Source organism: Mus pahari, chromosome 5, assembly GCF_900095145.1.
Source record: "Mus pahari chromosome 5, PAHARI_EIJ_v1.1, whole genome shotgun sequence".
NCBI classification, from domain to species: domain Eukaryota; kingdom Metazoa; phylum Chordata; class Mammalia; order Rodentia; family Muridae; genus Mus; species Mus pahari.
In genome coordinates, this window is record NC_034594.1 from 12098710 (window position 1) to 12105398 (window position 6689).

Below are 6689 nucleotides of genomic sequence, written 5' to 3' on the forward strand. Positions count from 1 at the left end.
TGGAAGCAATGTTGGTTCTACCAAGTGACCATTGTTATGACTATTATGATTATTTTATAACACCAAAGACAATGTCTTCTAAGAATTATTCTAGCAGTAGACTTGTTTTTACAATAATCTCGACACTCATTTGAACCTAATAGATAATTTTTTTATTTTTAAAACATGTTATTTATCTTTGTGTCTATGCATGTCTGCCTGAGTCCATGCACACACATGTATGTGTCTGTGCATGAGGAAAGATCAGAGGAGTGTGTCAGATCCTTTGGAGCTGGAGTATTTAAAGTATGTCTAGCTTATGGCCTATTGCATGCATGCTGTAGTTCAAACCCCAGTCCTCCTGATTGTACAGCAAGTACATTAACCAGACTTATCTCTCCATCCTCCTGATCCAAATACATACTTGCTTTGAAACCTACTTGTTCTCTGACCTTACTAACTTCAACTTTTCCCCTTGCTCACTTTATTCTGGCCATCTTGGCTTTTTTATCTCAAACAATACAAGTGACTTACTACTTTAGGGTCTTTTTGTTATTGTTTCTGGGAGATGTCTTCTAGAGACCTTGCAAGGTTGCTTTTTTTCCCCCACTCAGTCAGGGAATTATGGCTCCAAGAGCCACTGTACACAGCCAGCCTTGCTCAGTTTCCTCAGTCAACTCCAGCCCTGCCCACTTGCATCACCAGATGTTTCTTCACTTTCTAAGATCTTTGACTTTTTGCATGGGCTTATTAATCTCTAACAAGATCTCTCATAATTAGCTTATTTGCATGCTGATGTATTTATAGTTCTTATAATCCTAGAAACAATGTGCTGCTTATCTTCAGCATTTTATCTCAGTGCTAATAGCTGCAATTGACATTACATGTAGCACTAATATTTTACATATATCAGATAGATAAGTTAGTAAGTAGGAGAGCAAATAAATAAATAAATTCCTGTATTTGCCAATTTTTATCTATGCTGAAAGTGTCTGGAATGGCCAACAACTCTGCTCTGGGTCTGGCCCAGTCCTCTCTCTTACTCTCTGCTAATCCCAGCCTTGCCATTTGAGAAATGGTTGCCACTGTTTTCTTTCTTTTAGAAACAAAGCCTTGGGAGAGTTAATCCTGGAAAAGTGAGATGGAAAACCTGAGCCAGACCACTTGTAAGGGAAGTGAGTCAATTGATTTGTTTTGAAAACAGTTGGTTTTGATGTACTGCCTTGCTAATAAAACAAGGTAAAGTAGCTACTTTGAAAGATAGGAATATCCTCCCTTATCTCTTAAAATTTAGAATGAATTGTATATACTATAAGATTAGCTATATTCTGGATGGTATTAAAATTTTCCATATGTTTCATTAAGAAACTCAATTATATTTCTAAAATAAAAATTATTAGGAATAAGATTGGATTTGTGGTTAAAGCAGACTCTAACATTGTTGGAGAGTTCTTCTGAGATGGGGTCTCATATATCCCACACTAGCCTTGAACTCACTGTTTGGCCAATGCAATATGACCTTGAACCCCTGATCCTTCAGTCTCTGTTTCTCAATGGTAAACTTTTATGTGTGAGACACCATGCCTGGATGGGTGTAAGAATTATTAAGTCACAGGATCTTAGACATCTGAAGATTCATGCAGATTATAGGGGAGACTTTGCTGACAATAACCTTTAATAGACTTTATGGTAGACAGCCTTGCCTTAGGAATTCCTTCAAATCTTTGTCAAGGCAAGGCAAGACAGGCACACATAAACTCCTCTGAACTCTTCTCTGTATAATGGATCACCTAGTTGAGCCTCACCTGGCTGGAAAAAAATATCTTTTGATGCTATAAGTAGTCAGAGTCCAGACATCAATAATCATGAGGAAGAGGTGTGTGTGTGTGTGTGTGTGTGTGTGTGTGTGTGCAATCAAAAGGGAGCTGTAAGGGCAAAGCCAAATAGTACCAGTCTAAAAGAGAAAAACTGTACTGATAAAATGACTCTTAATGATATTCTGCTATACAAATAGATCAGTGCCTTTGTCCAACCATCACTAGAGAAGCTTTTTTCCTGCAGCAGATAGGAACAAATACGGAATCCCACTGCTGGACAGTACAGAGCATGATAGCACTTATAACACTCAGCCCTAAATGGGGCACCATTCTAAGACGTGTTAAAACTCGTACTTAAACACACTGTTTGCTAAAGGCTGTTAACTGTTCTAGCCCCCTGTTTCTTCATCCTCTACCTACCCATTCACGCATTGAGAGCAGCCGTGTTCTTAACTCAATGTCAATTACTGTTCTTGGTCTACAGATATAGCAGCGAATACAATAAAGCATATGTTACCATTGAGTTTGCATTCTAATGGGGGGGGCGGGAAAACAGCAAAGAAGTATATGACCATTTGCTTGATAAAAGCTTTGAAGAAAAATAATTCAGGGTAAAGGCCAAGGGAATAACGATGGCGTCTCCTGTATTGCATGGCCAAGGGCATCCTGTCTGGGAATGTGACATTTGAACTTGAGGAAATTGATATGTAACCTTTTTGGACGTCTGGGGATAGATTGTTTTTTGTGCATGGACTTCTGGAGGAAATGCCACTCGCCAGGGTACAAGGACACAAGGTTAGCAGCTGGTGAGGGCTTAGCTAGCCAAAGGACAGGGGTGACCGTGAATCAGGAAGGAGGGTGGAGGTCACAGAGAGTCGAAAAATGTCTTAAACAGTGACCCAGTATAAGAAATGTTCTTTAAATGATAAATGCACATACATATTTAAATGAAAAACACAAAATATTTATTATTTTGATTTGTTATACACTGTATGGTTTGCAATTTTATGTGATTATATATTAAACATTTGTTATGATTTAATTATAAGAAGATACTGAATATGATCTACTGAACAGGTTTTATGATAATGAAGTGAGCTATGGTACCCAGTTGGGGAAAATCTGATAGGGCTTTGTCATGTGTCTGAGTCCTGGATCTTACTGTATCTAAAGTGAGAAACCAACAGAGAATTATACGTAGGGGGGAAAGAAATACAAATGAAAACCAAACAAGAATTAAAATCTGTCATCTGACTTAAGTCCTAAAACAGTCACATTGGCTTCTTTATGGACAGAAGACTGTGTGTGTGTGGTCTGTGTGTGTTACAAAGATGGAAGGTGGTTGTTGTTATTGTTACTCTACATTTTAATATACGCACTGAATATCACACATCATCAGTAGTTCATGAGATTCCTTTGTCATATATGCTAATGATGGGTAATGAGCAACCGGGCTTAGAGTGGAAGTTTCCTAGGTAGTGTCTTTGAATATAAACTTTAACAGCAGTGGAGCTCTGTAAACTCCCACTTTCTCTACTTTCAGAGTGCTCTAGCCAACTAGATCTTATCTGGAGCAGAGTTCCATTCTCTGGGAAGCTAGTTGGCCTTTGTCTATGTTCCTCTGATGTTACCTCTATCTTACATGATCTCTTCCAGTACAACCAGGATCCCGTGGACTGGCTTCAGCAGGTCTATCATGTATTTTTGGTCACAGATAGCCAAATAAACATGGATTGAGTACATCTTGCTCCTCAAAACATGTAACTTATACACAAGGAAGCTTTTCTTTTAGAAATAAAGGTTTTTTTTTGGGGGGGGGCAAAGAAACAGTCACCAGAGACCATTTTTAAGTGACCCAAAAACCTCCCTCTTGAGGGTTAGCTTTTATGACCCTAAGAAGTTACCAAATAAGCTTCCAAAGTGGGGAAACAAGCAATATTCCTACCCCAGTTATGATGTCTATAAACCACAGTGACCATCATGGCATGATAGCCCGAAAGGTGCCTTAGTGGCACGTGTACATTGGTGGTAACCAACAGCTCTGTAATTGGACTCAGCGAGAAGAAAATCCTGCCTTGTACTAGAAACCTAGCTAATTGCCTGAGGCTAGTAAAGTCATAGATCTTGGTGGCTAACTTACAACCCCCCAGTTTACAAAATCAGCATAGTCCCTAATTATACCCTAAATATTTGTTGTCCTTAGATCTATATGTAAATGTGGTTCGCACCCCTTCTCAAGGAAACCTCTCATGGCAACAAAAAGCCAAGTGGATCAAGTACAGATTTGTGGAACCCACTTCCAACTGAAACATCTATAACACAGCTTCAGTGTCTAAGGCTCAAGTACCATTGCAGAAGGGGCAACGGAATGTCTGTAAGAGCCAGAGGAGCTTGTAGTTTATGGTGAGATTGTGGTATTTTTAGGAATGTGAGAGGAGTTTCACCAAGTGCAATCTTATCAACATGGCGTCCTAAGCAAGAGCCGAAAAGTGGCCTTGCAGATAGACAAAGTTAATAGAGAAGGGGAAAGTCCTTTCACAGCAGGCTTCACAGTTTCTCTGTCTTCATTGTGACTACTTCCTCTTGCTTGCCCTGAGGCAGACATGTATGCAGGAACCACAGACACCTCTGCCTGCTCTGGTTTCAGACATCCGTGGAACTATGATCATGGAAATAGAAGAGGTTTTCAAGCTTAGAATTTTTTGGAGTTCCAAGGAATGATCACAACCCTCCCTTGGAGGTCATGGACACTGAGGTCCAGTCCTGTGTAAGCTTACACTTTGCTCTCTGGGTTCTAGAACTCTCCCTATAAATGTCATGGGGTGATGATGACTCTTAGCTATTCTCAGACCTAGGAGCTGTACCAGCCTCTATTGGTTTCTCTTGACAGGATTTGCTCTTCTGAAGGCAAATGCTTTATTACACTCCTTGTTCCTGCCCTGTCTTTTTCTGTTAGTCTCCTGAGTAGATGCTCCCAGGTTTCTTCACAGGTAGAGTTGAGTGGGGAAAATTAAAATCTTTTGTACTGAAAATACTTGACATTGCTTAAACATCAGAGAAAATTGTGTCTGAGGGGAGGGTACCCTCAGGTTCAATTCATTTCTTGCCATAAGGACTTGAACACTCATGGCCTACAAGGAGCTAACATGGGCAAAACAATTTTGAGAAATGTGTTCTTCCATTGAACATTAGGTAGATATGTGTGTACTTATTCCAGGACCCATGATAACTAGGTGGAAAGACACTTTGCTTACGCAGTTCTTTCAGTTGGAAGAGGCAGTACTTGGAGATGATTAAATGAGAGATTTATAGTTGTAGACAGTTTCTGTGAGGATTGCAGACATCTGGAGGAAACGTCACTGGCTAGAGGCAGTGTGATAAGGAACTTGGAACACAGCTTCCTGTTCATGTCTCGCCTTTGTGATTTACTAATTAAATAACTTTGGGTACGTTACTTCATATTTCTATACTTCAGTGCACCCGCCTGAAAAAATAAAACTTCCTAGATGTTAGAACCCCACTGCTGAAGGTGCTTTATACTTAAGTTTCAGGACCTGGAGGAATTTCTGTGTCACTGATCTGAGAACTTCCTCTCTGCTGGCGACTATTCACAGAGCTAGAAAGTGTTATGTAGTGCACTGGCTGAACATACTGGTCACGTTTCCATGGCTATGATAAAATTCTCAGCAACAGTAACTGTTCTGACTACAACAAAGTTCTATCAAAGAATGCTTTTAATTGTGGGCTTGGTACATTTTCAGAGTCCATTATCATCATGCTGGGAAGGGACATAGTAGCAGGAAGACATAGCTGAGAGCTATACTCTGATTGTAAAGGAGAGAGGGAGAGGGAGAGGGAGAGGGAGATACATGTTTGCATGAGTGTGCATGTGCACACGGAAGCTGGAGGTCGATGTCAGTCATGTTGATCACCCTCTTGTTGACCTCTGAGCTTTCTGGTAATGCTGTTCTAGCTCAGAACTTTGTCCCAGGGATCCTGTGTCTGACTCTTGAGTTTAGGAAATTGGAGACTCAGAAGGAAGTTGTTCATTCTCTTCCACAGGTGCCAGCCAGCACGTGGGCTTTGGCTTCATGCCCTTATTTCGGGAGAAACATCGGCCAAAGCTTGTCCCTGGAGGGCAAAGCTTGAAGTCAGAAAACTTGACTTGGTTCTCTAGTTCTAGTATTTAATGCTAGTGTGATTCAAAGCCAGGTGGGTGGCTGTCCTCTCTGAACTCTGGACTATTCATCTATGAGGTGAGAGGAGATGCTCCTCTTGTCTGACTCATAGGGATCTTTGCAAGGATCAAATGGGATGACGTATGTGCAGGCACTTTGTATACTGCAAGGCTTTCCAGAAGAGTAAGGTATTATTATTTGCTCATTAGCAGGCATATATTTTGCCAGAAACCCATTCAAGAGCAATAAAAACGAGTAAGACAAGATCATTCAGGTTGCTCTCAGATAGTCATTGACTCATAAATTAAAGAGACAAGGTTAGGACCTACCAAATAGATATTTTTCAATTTCCTTTTTTCTCATCTGTCTCTCACCTTTTTTTCTTACCGTACTCCCACCACCCACAGAGTCTAACTTTGTATCCCAAGCTGGATAGGAACTTGTAACAATCCTCCTGCCTCAGCTTCCATAGCCATGAACTTTTAGGCCTGGCCTCTGAGTTTTGTGTAATGCCATCTTTCATTTATTCATCATAGCACAGACCTAAGCCAAGCATTGCAATTTGTCCAAATTGGCATGCTGAAGTCACACCTCATTCTAGTGAATAGATCATAGGAAAAAATAGTTCCTCCTGGGCATTTCTGAGATGATTTTTACTTTCTTTTTGCTCTTATTATTGATAGTGGCATTTGGTGTGTGTGTGTGTGTGTGTGTG

At 40.4% G+C, this 6689-nt stretch overlaps 1 long non-coding RNA gene across 1 annotated transcript in view; it reads left to right on the top strand.

Moving 5' to 3' along the window:
- Window positions 1-5979: 5979 nt before the first annotated feature.
- Window positions 5980-6689, top strand: part of LOC110321192 — a 35489-nt gene continuing 34779 nt past the window's right edge. Inside the window, exon 1 of the long non-coding RNA XR_002380510.1 lies at window positions 5980-6052. This is a non-coding gene — a long non-coding RNA (uncharacterized LOC110321192). The remainder of the gene's footprint in view (window positions 6053-6689) is intronic.